Source organism: Agelaius tricolor, unplaced genomic scaffold (genome assembly GCF_023055355.1).
Source record: "Agelaius tricolor isolate 1412-34295 unplaced genomic scaffold, bAgeTri1.0.p SCAF_1, whole genome shotgun sequence".
In the NCBI taxonomy this organism is placed as follows: Eukaryota; Metazoa; Chordata; class Aves; order Passeriformes; family Icteridae; genus Agelaius; species Agelaius tricolor.
Window position 1 is genome coordinate 85,868,674 of NW_027269261.1, and position 12,153 is coordinate 85,880,826.

General features: G+C 37.0%; 1 protein-coding gene across 27 annotated transcripts in view; it reads left to right on the plus strand.

Annotated features, from left to right (window-relative positions):
* DLGAP2 (DLG associated protein 2) overlaps positions 1-12,153 on the plus strand; it is a 456,578-nt gene that overhangs the window by 358,463 nt on the left and 85,962 nt on the right. The window lies entirely within an intron of this gene.

A 12,153-nucleotide genomic window follows, 5' to 3' on the forward strand; every position in this document is an offset into this window, starting at 1 on the left:
GGGATTAGTCAGGAATGAGAAACAGGAAAGCAAAACAGCAATAAGAACAACAAATAACAACTGGACTACAAAGAAATTAGGCTGCTTTCCAACATTTCAACTATTTATGGCCAAGTGACTAAAAAAAATATGCCAAAAGCAAGGAAAAATCTGTCCTTGCTCCTAAATTTTGTCCTTTCTACAGTCCTCTGAAAGTAAGTACCAAAGATTGCTAGATAATACATGGAAAGAAATGGGTGGCTTTAATCTTTTTGGAAGAAAATCCTGTCTTCCTGACAGGACCAAGTCACCAAACTGGAAGTGGTCAAAGTAAGTGGACTGTATAGCATCAGTAATGTAAAAACATGATAAAGTAAAAACATAATGTAAAACATATCCCCTTCTCCCCTAGAGAGAATCACTGAAATTGGTAAGACTTTTAGAAAATTTATTAGTTAGTTAGTTAGTTAGTTATATTCTGTGTAGACAAGCTCTGCAGTTACAACTATGCTAATGTGCTCCCCCTCTACAGATGGATAGGACATGTCTGTCTTTCTGTCTTTGCCCCAGTGTTGTGTTCTGTCACTAGCAGATTTGTGTTCAAATCAATGAATCTTATATATAAAATAAGTGAAAAAACTGCAAACATCTTTCTCAATCTTCACTTTTTTTTGCTGTTGCACAAGCATAAAGTTAATTATTCATTGGAGAGAAATATGATTCTGGGTGGATACTCTAATCCTTGGACTATGGAAATGGGCTCACTTCTCTTCTGTGTATACATAAGGCAATGACTATGTCATAATTTTGTATGAACAGCCTCAATCTGACAGACTGCTAGAGACCTTCATCCCTGAAGAAAACTCAGACAGGAAGTCAAATAAACTGCCCTAGGTCAAGACAGAGTCAGGATGATGTTCTTTGAGGCAGCTCCACCTGCAGGGCCATTCATTATTCTAGACTCTCATTGTCCTGAGGAGCTTCAAGTTGTGATCTCTCTGGTGCTGAAAGATCTCTGGCTCCAGGTCCTTGTTTGTGAAACGGGTTTAGAATTTCCGAGTGAGGTTTGTGGCGTTGGTGGGGTTTAATTAATGTTTGTGCAGTATCTCATGAGAATAAAAATGCTGAATAGTAATTAAATAATATTTTTAATAAAATTATCCACTGCCTTAATTGGAAAAAAATATCAAGGGATAGGACTGATCTCAACTTTTTCCCCCTATTGATTCTATAAAAGACCTCTTTGGTTAAAACAGGCAGAAGAGCAATGTATTCCTTCAAAAAAAGCTTACCCAAGCATTATCAGCCAGTTTTTGAGAACATTACACCAGGGCTTTACCATTAACATTTATTTGTTACCAGAGTTCAGGGTGAAAAGTATTATTATTACAAGATTCACACTCACACCAAAAATTCCTATTCTTTTCACTAAGAATATCTCAAATAAGAAACCTGTTAAGCAAAAAAGAAAATAAAGGTAGCAGGACATGATGATGGAGGCGAGAGATCTGACTTGTGAGCTCAAGCAGCTCACTGTAAGTCTCACAGAAACTGGAGTTCTTTCATTCTAGGCTTTCTTCTAGCTGGTATTTACATCATCTAAACCATGTTACTGTATTAAAAAAAAAAACCAAAAAAACATTTAATGAAACTACTCTTTTCTATGCTATCTGAAAATTTCAGTCTTGTTTACTTTAGGCATGTAAAGGGTAAGGCAATATTTTGCTCTAGGTGTCCAAAGCAAATAGTGCAATCTTAACAAGAGACATAGAAAAATGCCATGTTTGAAAGACATTCAAATAGTTACAGAAATGTGAACACTTAAACATATATTTTAATAGGTAGTACATGTACAGAGTAAATAGGGAAAAAGGATTTTTGAAAAATTATTTTAACTCCTTTTTACAGGTAAGGAAAATATTTACACAAGTTTTGTAGTTAGGCTGTTTTATAGTTAGCAAAATCTAATGTCAAGCAAAGAAGGAGAACTTGCACTAAAAGCTTTTTACTGTAGTAAATTGCTGTTTTCTCTTCAGGAATGGGTATTGAGTTCATGTTAAGGAAAAGGTCAAAACCTGTAAAACAGGTTGCAGTTACTAATAATGTTCTTAAAATGCCCCAGTTGCAAAGTAAACTGTAAGGGAGTTTAAGGGCAGGCTATGAAAATGTATTTTCATTTCACAGTTGATGCTTTTGATTAATTGGAAAGGTTCCAGTGTCAGACAGTAACTCATGGTTATTCAATCACTGCTGATTGCATGATCATGCCTTTATGACCTTATGTGTTGGAAGGAAGAAAGGACATGGCTGTTCTTGAAATGAAAACATTAATGAAGTCCTGACTTTTCAGTCTGTCTGTCCTTCTACTGTGCACTCAGTGCAGTCAGTGTCTGAACACTTCACAAGGGTTTTAGCTTCATGTGCCAGGAACTACAGGAAATTTTCCCAAGGACAGAGAGGGGGTTGTCAGAGCCCTTGACTCTCCTCTACGTCACATCCATGCCTTGGTGCACCTTCCCCAGAGCATCCAGGGATATTTAAATATCTGTAGACTGACTGGAGCTGGTGGGACTTCAGCCAGCCACATGGCTTGGGCACACAGACTAACCACTACAGTGACACTCATCCCAGTAATCAGCGGGCACAGGAACACTCTGGTATTAATTCCTAGATGAGCCACAGACTGAATGTTTCCCTGGATTGTGACACTAACACTCAGAGGTAGTTTTATCCTAGTTCCATGGGGAATTGAAGCAGGGAGTCTACAAGAGACGTGCACAAAGGATCACTGCAACCCAGTGAGGTTGAGATCAGCCTCTCCACAGCAACTGACACCCCTGCCCATGGCACTGTCCTCAAACATGCAAATAATTCAAGGCTGACAGAAAACTTGACTGCAGGTTTCCCAGGTTAATCCTCTAACCACAGGGCTATCTTTCTGTCATATAATAAAAAATATGTAGCCAGGTAGTTTGGTATGACAATATAAAAGTCTTTCAGATTTACAAGAGATTTTAAATATGACATGCCCCGATATCGTTCAGTGTCACCCTCTAATTTCCTTATTGTGACTAGATTAACAGATTCTGAAAAAAAAAAAAGCCTTTCTTATTTGTCTTATTCCACCATATCTTGAAATAATGCCACTTGATATTCTTAATTTTTCTCTACCCAAAACTGTAGTGTAGAAGGTTATTGATGCAATAATCAAGACTGTAGAAAACATTAATAAAATAATAGGAAATGTTTTTCAGAAAATATTTTTTTTAATTTAAATTCCTTTTAGTTATGCTTGAGAACTTATTATTTATATTACTTTCAGTCATAGAACAAAATCATATCATATGGCCTGATCATATAAAAACATATTAACTGCCTAGTATTTTAATTGCCAGATTGTTGGCAAAAATGCTTACTAAAAATCTGCAAATCAGAAGCTATTTCTAAAAATTAAATACCTCATAATATCAAATAACTGCAAAAATCCCATTAGGCCCAAGATCAATTCACAAACAGGTGAAGATATTTATAAGGATGCAACAATAATCACATAGGATATTTGTAATGAATTATTCATCCATTTCTACTACATAATGCAAAGGGAGTTATGCATTGATAAACATATATTTCTGTCCTAAATGATTTCACACATGGGATGTTAGCAAAGAAGGGACATTTTTCTCTCCCTTATGGCCTGCTGACCTCTGTAACCCCTGGGTGCGTACCTGACACGCAACATTTACCTTCCCACAAAGAGTGTGACAGCTGCAGAGATGAGATGATGATGATGATGATGATGATGATGATGATGATGATGATGATGATTGAGATGAGATGAGATGAGATGAGATGAGATGAGAGACCAACCGCTTAGCCACACCTTCCTTCCTCAATGAATATCTTCCCTGGATTCTCCCTTTTCAAAAGCATAAACTGCGAAACCTTTTAAATGTATTTCTATAATGAGCAGTTTAAATGATGTCCTCTCAATTTCCTCAGGAAAAAAGTTACCATACTCTGCCTCCACATTCATCATTGCCTGCTTAGGTTCTGTTGGGAGTGGGACAATTTTGGAACAACCAGGGTGGTGGAGATGCTTCCAGTGTGGAGGTAAAAGACTACAGCTCTCTGTCAGAGTGCTGGGCACATAAGCAACTGTCTTTCCAAAGGAGTTTGCCCTGGAAAAAGCAATGCAGCAACATAAACACCAGCAAAGATAGCTAATGCACTCCCAGCTTTCACTGCTGAGTTCAGTTGCCACCTTTCTTTGTGCAGCTTCACTTGTTTTTCCATCTATTTATAATGTCATTTCTCTTCATAAGAGAGCAAACAGCAGCATATTGAGATGCCTTGTCTCAAACTCACCCCAAGTGGGGGTACTTAAACCACTACCTTGTCCCAGGAGCAGGAGGCACTGTTTGGCCCATCACTGCCACATGAAAAATGTGGGTGCTAGTGATTGTGGGCACAGGCAATTAATGTTTGCAGTGTTTGTAACAGATCCAAAGCAGAGTTCAGCCAGAGACAGCACCCTGATTTGAAAAATTCCCAATCTGGAGGTTATGTAAAGAGGAAGATTGTCTGCCTGTTACTATGGCAACAGGTTTAAAAGGGATCTTGTCACCAGGCTGCTATTTCTTCCTGTACCCCATAGGAAAATCAGGATGAGTCCTCCTCCATCTCAGTGGGTTGAACTGAACAGAAAAGTTCACCATACAATGGCAAAGCAGCAAGAGGCAGCACCAAGGGTGTACACCTGAGCAGAAAATGATGAACTCTGAAAAGTAAAATAATTCTTTTGGGTCAGACCATGGCTAAAACTAAAATTTTTGGTGAGTCAAAAACCTCTAAAGAACTGTTTCTGAAGCAAACAGAAAATCAAATCATTTTCTTCAGTTCTGATAATTTAAAATCTGAATTATTGTTCAGAAAAAAGAAATATAAAGGTAATTTTGAAATAGAATAGTATTTTAAATCAAGCAATCATTGTTCCATGGCAATAATCAATGCTTTTGGCGATTAACTATTACATTGCTTCTTTCCCAGAAGAGCACTCTGTAAAAGAGGTGAAATCTTTAAAACATATCCATGTTTTAAATAATAATAAAAGGCAATTTAGAGGGAATATACAATAAATACTTTTGCTTGGATACATGAGCATTAGTTCTTGCAGTCCCCTTAGTATTGGATGAAGTGGAAAACTTCCTCCATGATATATTATCATAAAAAGTGGACAAATTCAGAAGAATTCCAGAAACACTGAGAAAAAAATAATCAGGGAATGAGATCATAAATACCAGCATTATTTTTCTGTTTGATTTTTTTATTTAAGAATCAATGATAATGGAGATTTGGTGGTTCCATCCAGCTGAATAGTTGGTCCAAGTGTTTGTATCCTTGGGATTAAATTTTGGCAATTATGCTATCACAGGCAATGTTTCAAAAAACCAGTTTCACCCTTCCACGCCATCATCTTTCTGACAGGGAACCCTTGCAGGTTTCTAACACATTTATTCCAGTCCAGCACAAATTGTGCATTCTGCAAAACGCAGCCTTGATTAGAGATGATCTACCTCGAGTAACACAGGTGTCATAGGTAAAATGACCAAGAACTTTCTCAGCAAATGTTTACAACTAATCCTGGCCCCATGAAGTTAATGGGAGATTTGCTACTGCTATCAGCATGACAAGGATTTCCCTTGTACTTCCAGAGCTGTGCATAGATTTCTGTGTATGTCTTTGCGTTGTACCCTGCAATTACTTTGGCTACCTTTAATTGCTGAGAAAATAGTGGCAGTTTTATGACCACGAGGGAAATGGATTGTCTCATGACTTAATAACTGCAAGCAGCAAAATTTTATCCTTTAGGATAGAAAATCCATAAAGACAAGCACAATAAGGAACAAAGGAAGTTTAATGGTGTTGGGGTAGCATTTCTGCTCTGTATTTGGAAGCATTAAAACCAATTGTTCAGTGATATTCACATAGTGAAGCCCTGGTTGACTCTGTAGAGCTGGATTTTTACAGAAAATAAGCTGACGTGTCAGTTATTTTAGGTCAGTCTAGTTCTGCTACATTATATTTTTTCCAGAACTTCGCTGATCATACAGATTCTGTGAAAAAATATTAGTCATAAATCATTTTGTGGACTTCCCTGTGTCACAGCACTGTTGAAAGGTGAATAAAGGCAACATACTTCAAACTTGAAAAGCTCTGTGAAGGCCTGTGTGCTGCATACTCCTTGGTACCAAGATATCACACCCTTCAAACCAATGGGAATTAATTTTGCACCATTCTGAGGACTCCCTGCATTGCTCCACTCCAAATCCTGGAGAATTATAAAAATCCCATATTACCTCTCATGGATTTCTGTTTTGTCCTTTTTCATGGCATGGGCACAACACTGTGACTTTCATCCTCTCCATACAGTCCAAGGGCTGATTTTTCTACCCAGAAGATGTGAGATGTCTTCATTCCTCAGATACTGTATCCACATTTCTTCATTTTCACATATAGCATGCCTTGTTCTCCACGCCAGGCAGTCAGTGTTGTAACCTGGCTTTAGCTTGTCCCTGGTCAGAGCTTTCCCCACTTATCACAATTCTGTACTTTCCTTCTTCCCAGTATATTGTGCTTTGAGTCCCCCACCAGCCTGTTCACCACCTCCAAGGTTCCATTCTTGCTCATCCACTATTATTTTGCGCTCCTTTTATTATATACCCTTTTCTCTTATAATGCTTATTTATCTCAGAAATAAATGCCTTGAGATGTTGGACTGTCAGTTTACTAATCTTTATTTGAAAGATGGATTGACATGGAAAACTGTTGGGCTGAACAATAGGATTTGATGCTATCAAATATTTGTTCCACATGCAGACACCTGTGTAACAGTGCTCAAAACTGACTAGTGAATAAATTGCAGCATTCCACATGGTCCTTACTTCCCCCTTTGGGTTTTCTGACGTTGCTCCAATTTTGTATGTTCTGGACTCCAATGCTGTCTTAAATAAAATTTGAATGTCCATTTTTATCTAACATTGGAGTTATAAAAACCATCTTACCCTTGGTCATTACTTGTTATATGGTTCCACTGAACTAGCTTGGGCTGTTAAAACATTTGCCATGGCTTAGAAGTATCCATGTGCTTCAGATCACCTAAACTTATGCATTTTTGATGTAGGTTTCTGCACTGGAGCTTGTCAGCCACAGTCTTTGCCATAGTCAGCAGAGAAAAATAAGTACATGAAGGGTAGTATTCATCTGTCATTTTTGGACACACAGCTCAGGCTTCAGAAGAATCATGCCAGTTTCTCACTCAAAAAATAAAACCACATCCAGACTGCGTATTTGTAAGGATCTTTGGCTGCTGTTGTTCCTGAAATCATACCTACATATCAGTTCCTATTTCCCTAGTATGAAACTGTGATGGCAAGAGTTGAACTGTATGGGCTGGACACACCCTCCAGCTCTGTTTACACTGCTAGTGGCAGCAGCCATACATGACTGCCACACAGTGCCCAGATGCCATATGCCATTTCTGCATAGAGAAGCATTTGTTTTTCAGGTTTATGTGTCAGAACAAACCAAGCATCCACATGCAGTACATGTGCTGTTTGACAGCTTTGGGCATTTTGGTGCTCGGCTTTAGGTCCTCAGAACCACCTACTTCTTTCCTTTGGCTGTGCAGACTGGGGGCATGAAGTACTTTGTGGCAGCAGTGCTACAAGAACCAATAAACCTTGTCTCTGAGGGGATGCCACTCAATGTTCAATATTTCAAGTAAGCAGCCTGAGTAGTTATGTAGGAACTCACCAAAAGGTCAACACACTGCATGAAGAGCACACACATCACCAAAAATACAAATCATCTTCTAAATCTGGAAGATGGTCACTCAATCTTTGCAATTTTATGTAAATTTTATACCAGATGTTGTGCTACATAAATAGATTGGAAATCTCATGAGACCATAGCAGAAGCTTAAGGCATTTGCATTTCCAGGACTTCCTTGCATTTGGCCGATTAGTCACTCTTCTCAATCCCTGTAAATATTCATTTTCAAGGCTAGTATAGAACAGAGAAAAATATGGTAACAAGTTAATGAGGAAACAGTACTCATATAATACTACTTAATGCAGACCTTGGACAGACATTTTTCCAGCTAAAACATTTAATTATGCATTTTCATGTTTAATGTCTACTTAGTTAGTTAATATACCCATTTTCCCAATATTTCATTTTTTATTAGTTATAGGTTATGTTGTGAGGATATATTTTTCATAATGCATTTCAACACTGATTCAACTGTGTGAAACAGCAAGATGCAGCAATCTGTTTTTGTCTACTATCTCTTTTTGAAAGCTGGATTAGGTATCTCTTTTCAGCAGTGCATTTTCCTGGTTGCACTAAGCAGAAGAACAGTTCCTTCTCCAATGAAAACAGCACAGATGTTTCAGATGGGAAAGCAGTTTACTGACAGACTTATACAGTTAAATCTATTAAAATTAATTTCTCAATAGAAAGATAAGTAAGAAAAAAAATCAGGCATCATTTAGTAGTTCCAGAGGGTATTATCACACCCTGAAATCTTGCTTCTAATATGCAACACACAAAAAGATTTGTGGGGACAAGCACTTCTTTTGATTGTCAGAGAAGTTTCTGTGTTTTTCTATTGATGCTCTTTAGCCAAGAGCAGTGTTCCAGGAACTCTAGAAATGCACAGCTCTTAAGTTTTCTACTTAGAGGGTTTTAGCCTTCTAATCTAGAATGTTAATAGCTATTCTAATTTGTCATTTCAAATATTATTCTTGGTCCTTGAATCTATCTTTCTTTCCTTGATACTGACTAGTGCAATCTTGGATGATCTAAAAATAGTGGCCAGACCCCAAACACAGGCAAACCAATGTCTGCTTGGAGCAAGAGAACAACTCTCAGAAAGTCCAGAACTGAAAAGAGGAGGAAAAGAAAAGCAGGACACAGCATGGCGTAACAGGGAAAGACTTGAAAGAGATAGGAAGGGATACAGAAATCCTTCCATCAAGGTTGACATATCTGTACAGAATTCTCTGAAAAAGAAGAGCTTTAAGGGATTTTCAGTGTTTTGGAATTACTGGATTCTTTAACATAGCAGCCCTTGTCTTGTTCTAGGTCCACCCCCAACCCCAGTCTTTAAATGCTATCTGACTATCCATTGAAGTTAGTTGGAAGATTCCATTTTGCTCTGATGAAATCCAAAAAAAGCCATTCCTATGCTCTCATATAGTATATTTTTCTCTGCTGCTATTCCTTTATCTCTTTGTCTGCTTTGGGTTATGTTTATTTCTTCTTCTGTCTCCCTTTAGCTCTTTAGTTCTGATGGTGGCATTTTATGTTTTTAGAGTGATTGCCCAGAGTAAACATAAGAGCTGCTGTAAAAAAAACAAACTTCAAATTATAGACTAAAACTTCAGTCCAATTTGTCATTATCTGATCTATCAAATATGAAACAATTTAATTATAACAAAATATTAAATTTCTTTTGAAAGGATTGAGAAAATAATTGCTGTAGCTTTATGAATTTTTATGAATCATTTGTACTGTGGTCATTGACCATAGACATACTTTTAGCCCCTTACAAATTCTAGAAAAGCATGTTAACTTAATTGAATTTTAAGCTAGAACATTTTTCTTGGCAGGCTAAAAGTTAGCACATGGGCAATTACACTGCTCTGGTACCACACAGTAATTCATTCAGCCACAGCTCAACTGTTTTTTTCAAGCACTTCAGTCTCCTGAAGAAAGTTGACTGAATAATACAAAGCACAAATTACTTGATAAATTTATATATTGTATTTCAAAATTCTGAAGACTTTTCAAAATATTTGTATGAAAAACTAGTTGTTTCTGGATAAAGAACAAGTTTGATATCCTAGACTGACAAACCTAATTAGAGTGATAAATTTAAATGATGCACATATAAGTAATTTGGGAGTTTATCTAGTTTAGTTACTCTCTGTGACAGAGTTAAGAGGGGGCAATTACTTCTGGAAAACATCTACTTCTTAATTCATGTTTTAATCATTTTGATTACGCTTAATAAATGCCTATAGCAGTTTCTAGCTACTGTGTTTCAAACAAAAATAATTCAGACATTCCATGTAGCACATAAAATTCTATATGAAAGCATGCTATGTGAAAGCAACATACAGAAAAGGGTATTTTTCTATAGTTGCAAAATGAGCTGGAATCACAGGGAGTCATGAGGGACAGAAAAGCTGCTGTTAGATTATCCATTGCAGTGCAGTCAAATCATCACGTCTCATATTCCTAGGGATGTAACAGGACAAAAATATTTGAAGCCTTCTGGGTTATGTTTGATGTTGCATGAGGCCTAAACAAATCACCAGGGACTAGCAATTCTGTGCTCAAGAACTCCTTTAAAATTAGTTTCTTATTCTCTTTCTTTCACTCTGGGTTTCTGCTGTGCCCAATTTTTTTTTTTTTTTTTTTTTTGTCTAAATACACTGGTGAGGCATAGTACAAGTGATATTCATTCATAGATGTGCAAGATTGTGATGAAAAGGCTTGGGCTTGACTCTCATGTTGTTAGAGTGACAGAAGAGCTTCCTTCCACCTCTCTCTGGCTCACACGTCTCTGAATATTAATATCAGAAAATCCATAAGCCCTTTGGAAAATATTTCCTATATTGCAACTCCCTATTTCTGTAAAAGAAGAACAGTACCTTCCTTGGATTGGAAGGAACCTTTAAAGGTCATCTAATCCAGCCTCCCTGTAATAGGCAGGGACATCTTCGATGAGATCAACCTCTTCCAGTGTTTTACCACCCTCATGGTAAAAAAAACTTCTTCAGTCTATCAATCTTGTGGGTTTGTAAGAACTACAGTAGTAATCTCTGTCAGGTGCTTTGGGAACCCTTTATGGAAAGTACAGACTAAATAAATTCAGCACATGGTCCATTATTATTCCCCTGATAATGTTTGGTAATATCCTGGGTAAGTACCACTAATTACAGGACTACTTTATGTGGCTGAATTCCAAAGCACTGTTATAATTTACTGCCATGTCTGTTTATAATCACAATTACGTCATTTCAGAGAAATAGTTATATTTCCTTCCTGTAACTACATTTCTGCAAGGTATTATAACCTAAATAGGACAACAGACTGGGCAATCAGCAGTAATAAGATTTTATTTTAATGTAATAATAGCCAAGAATTAAGTAAAAGAAACAGACAGGAAAACAAAATAGAAGCAGAAAAGGACACATGCACAGACCCATCAGTTTGATGCCATGATAAAGTATGGAGGTGGCATTTGTACCATTAATCCATCTTTGACTTCAGTGTGACATCGTTATGCCTAGGCTGAAGAATACTTCACTGTTTATTAGTTTAATGCTGCATTCATTTTAAAACGTTGTGTGCAACTCTGTTGAAATTAGGGTGTAATAAAATTATCAAAAACATCTCCCACAGTAGGAAATACACAGCATTTAGGTTAAGGTATCATGATATAACACATATTAGTTGAATAAACTAGGAGAGAGATATGAGTATTGATCTGTTTCATGACCATATCCAGGCATTGAGTTTTCACCAGCTGTGGAAATATGATTTAGGAGAGCTTTGTCATATGGTTAGAAACCCTTCCAAGTGCTGTAAATTACTGTTTTATCTCTACAGCCTGGTTTCAAGTGTCCAGTTAATAAATATTCTCTAGCTTCCATTCTGGTTGAGACCTGCAACTTCCTTGTATCAACCACCTGTGCAAGATTATTTAGATTCTTAGAGCAAATTTGCAGAAAGGCTGTGCTAACTGGGTTGTATAAACACTTACACATCTGTCTTATCCTCTAAAGGATTATCTTGCATCTTATCTCTTTGTCTGCTATTGAAATGTTTCTTAAATAAGCTGAAATTGAAGAGGGAAAGTGAATGGGAAAGTCAAATTGAAGTATTTCTGGGGTTGTTTTTATTTTTCTGTTTGTAACATTTGACAGCTGCAAGAAATTGCATGAGAGAAAAAAATCAAAGGCTTAAGTATGAAAATCTTTGCTTACAAGCTACTCTTATTTAGCAATCATGACAACTTGGAGCACATGATTCATAGGAACAAGTAATCAAGTATATAAAACCCCATAGCTTGTACCTAGATATATTTGGGGTTTTTTTAGGAAT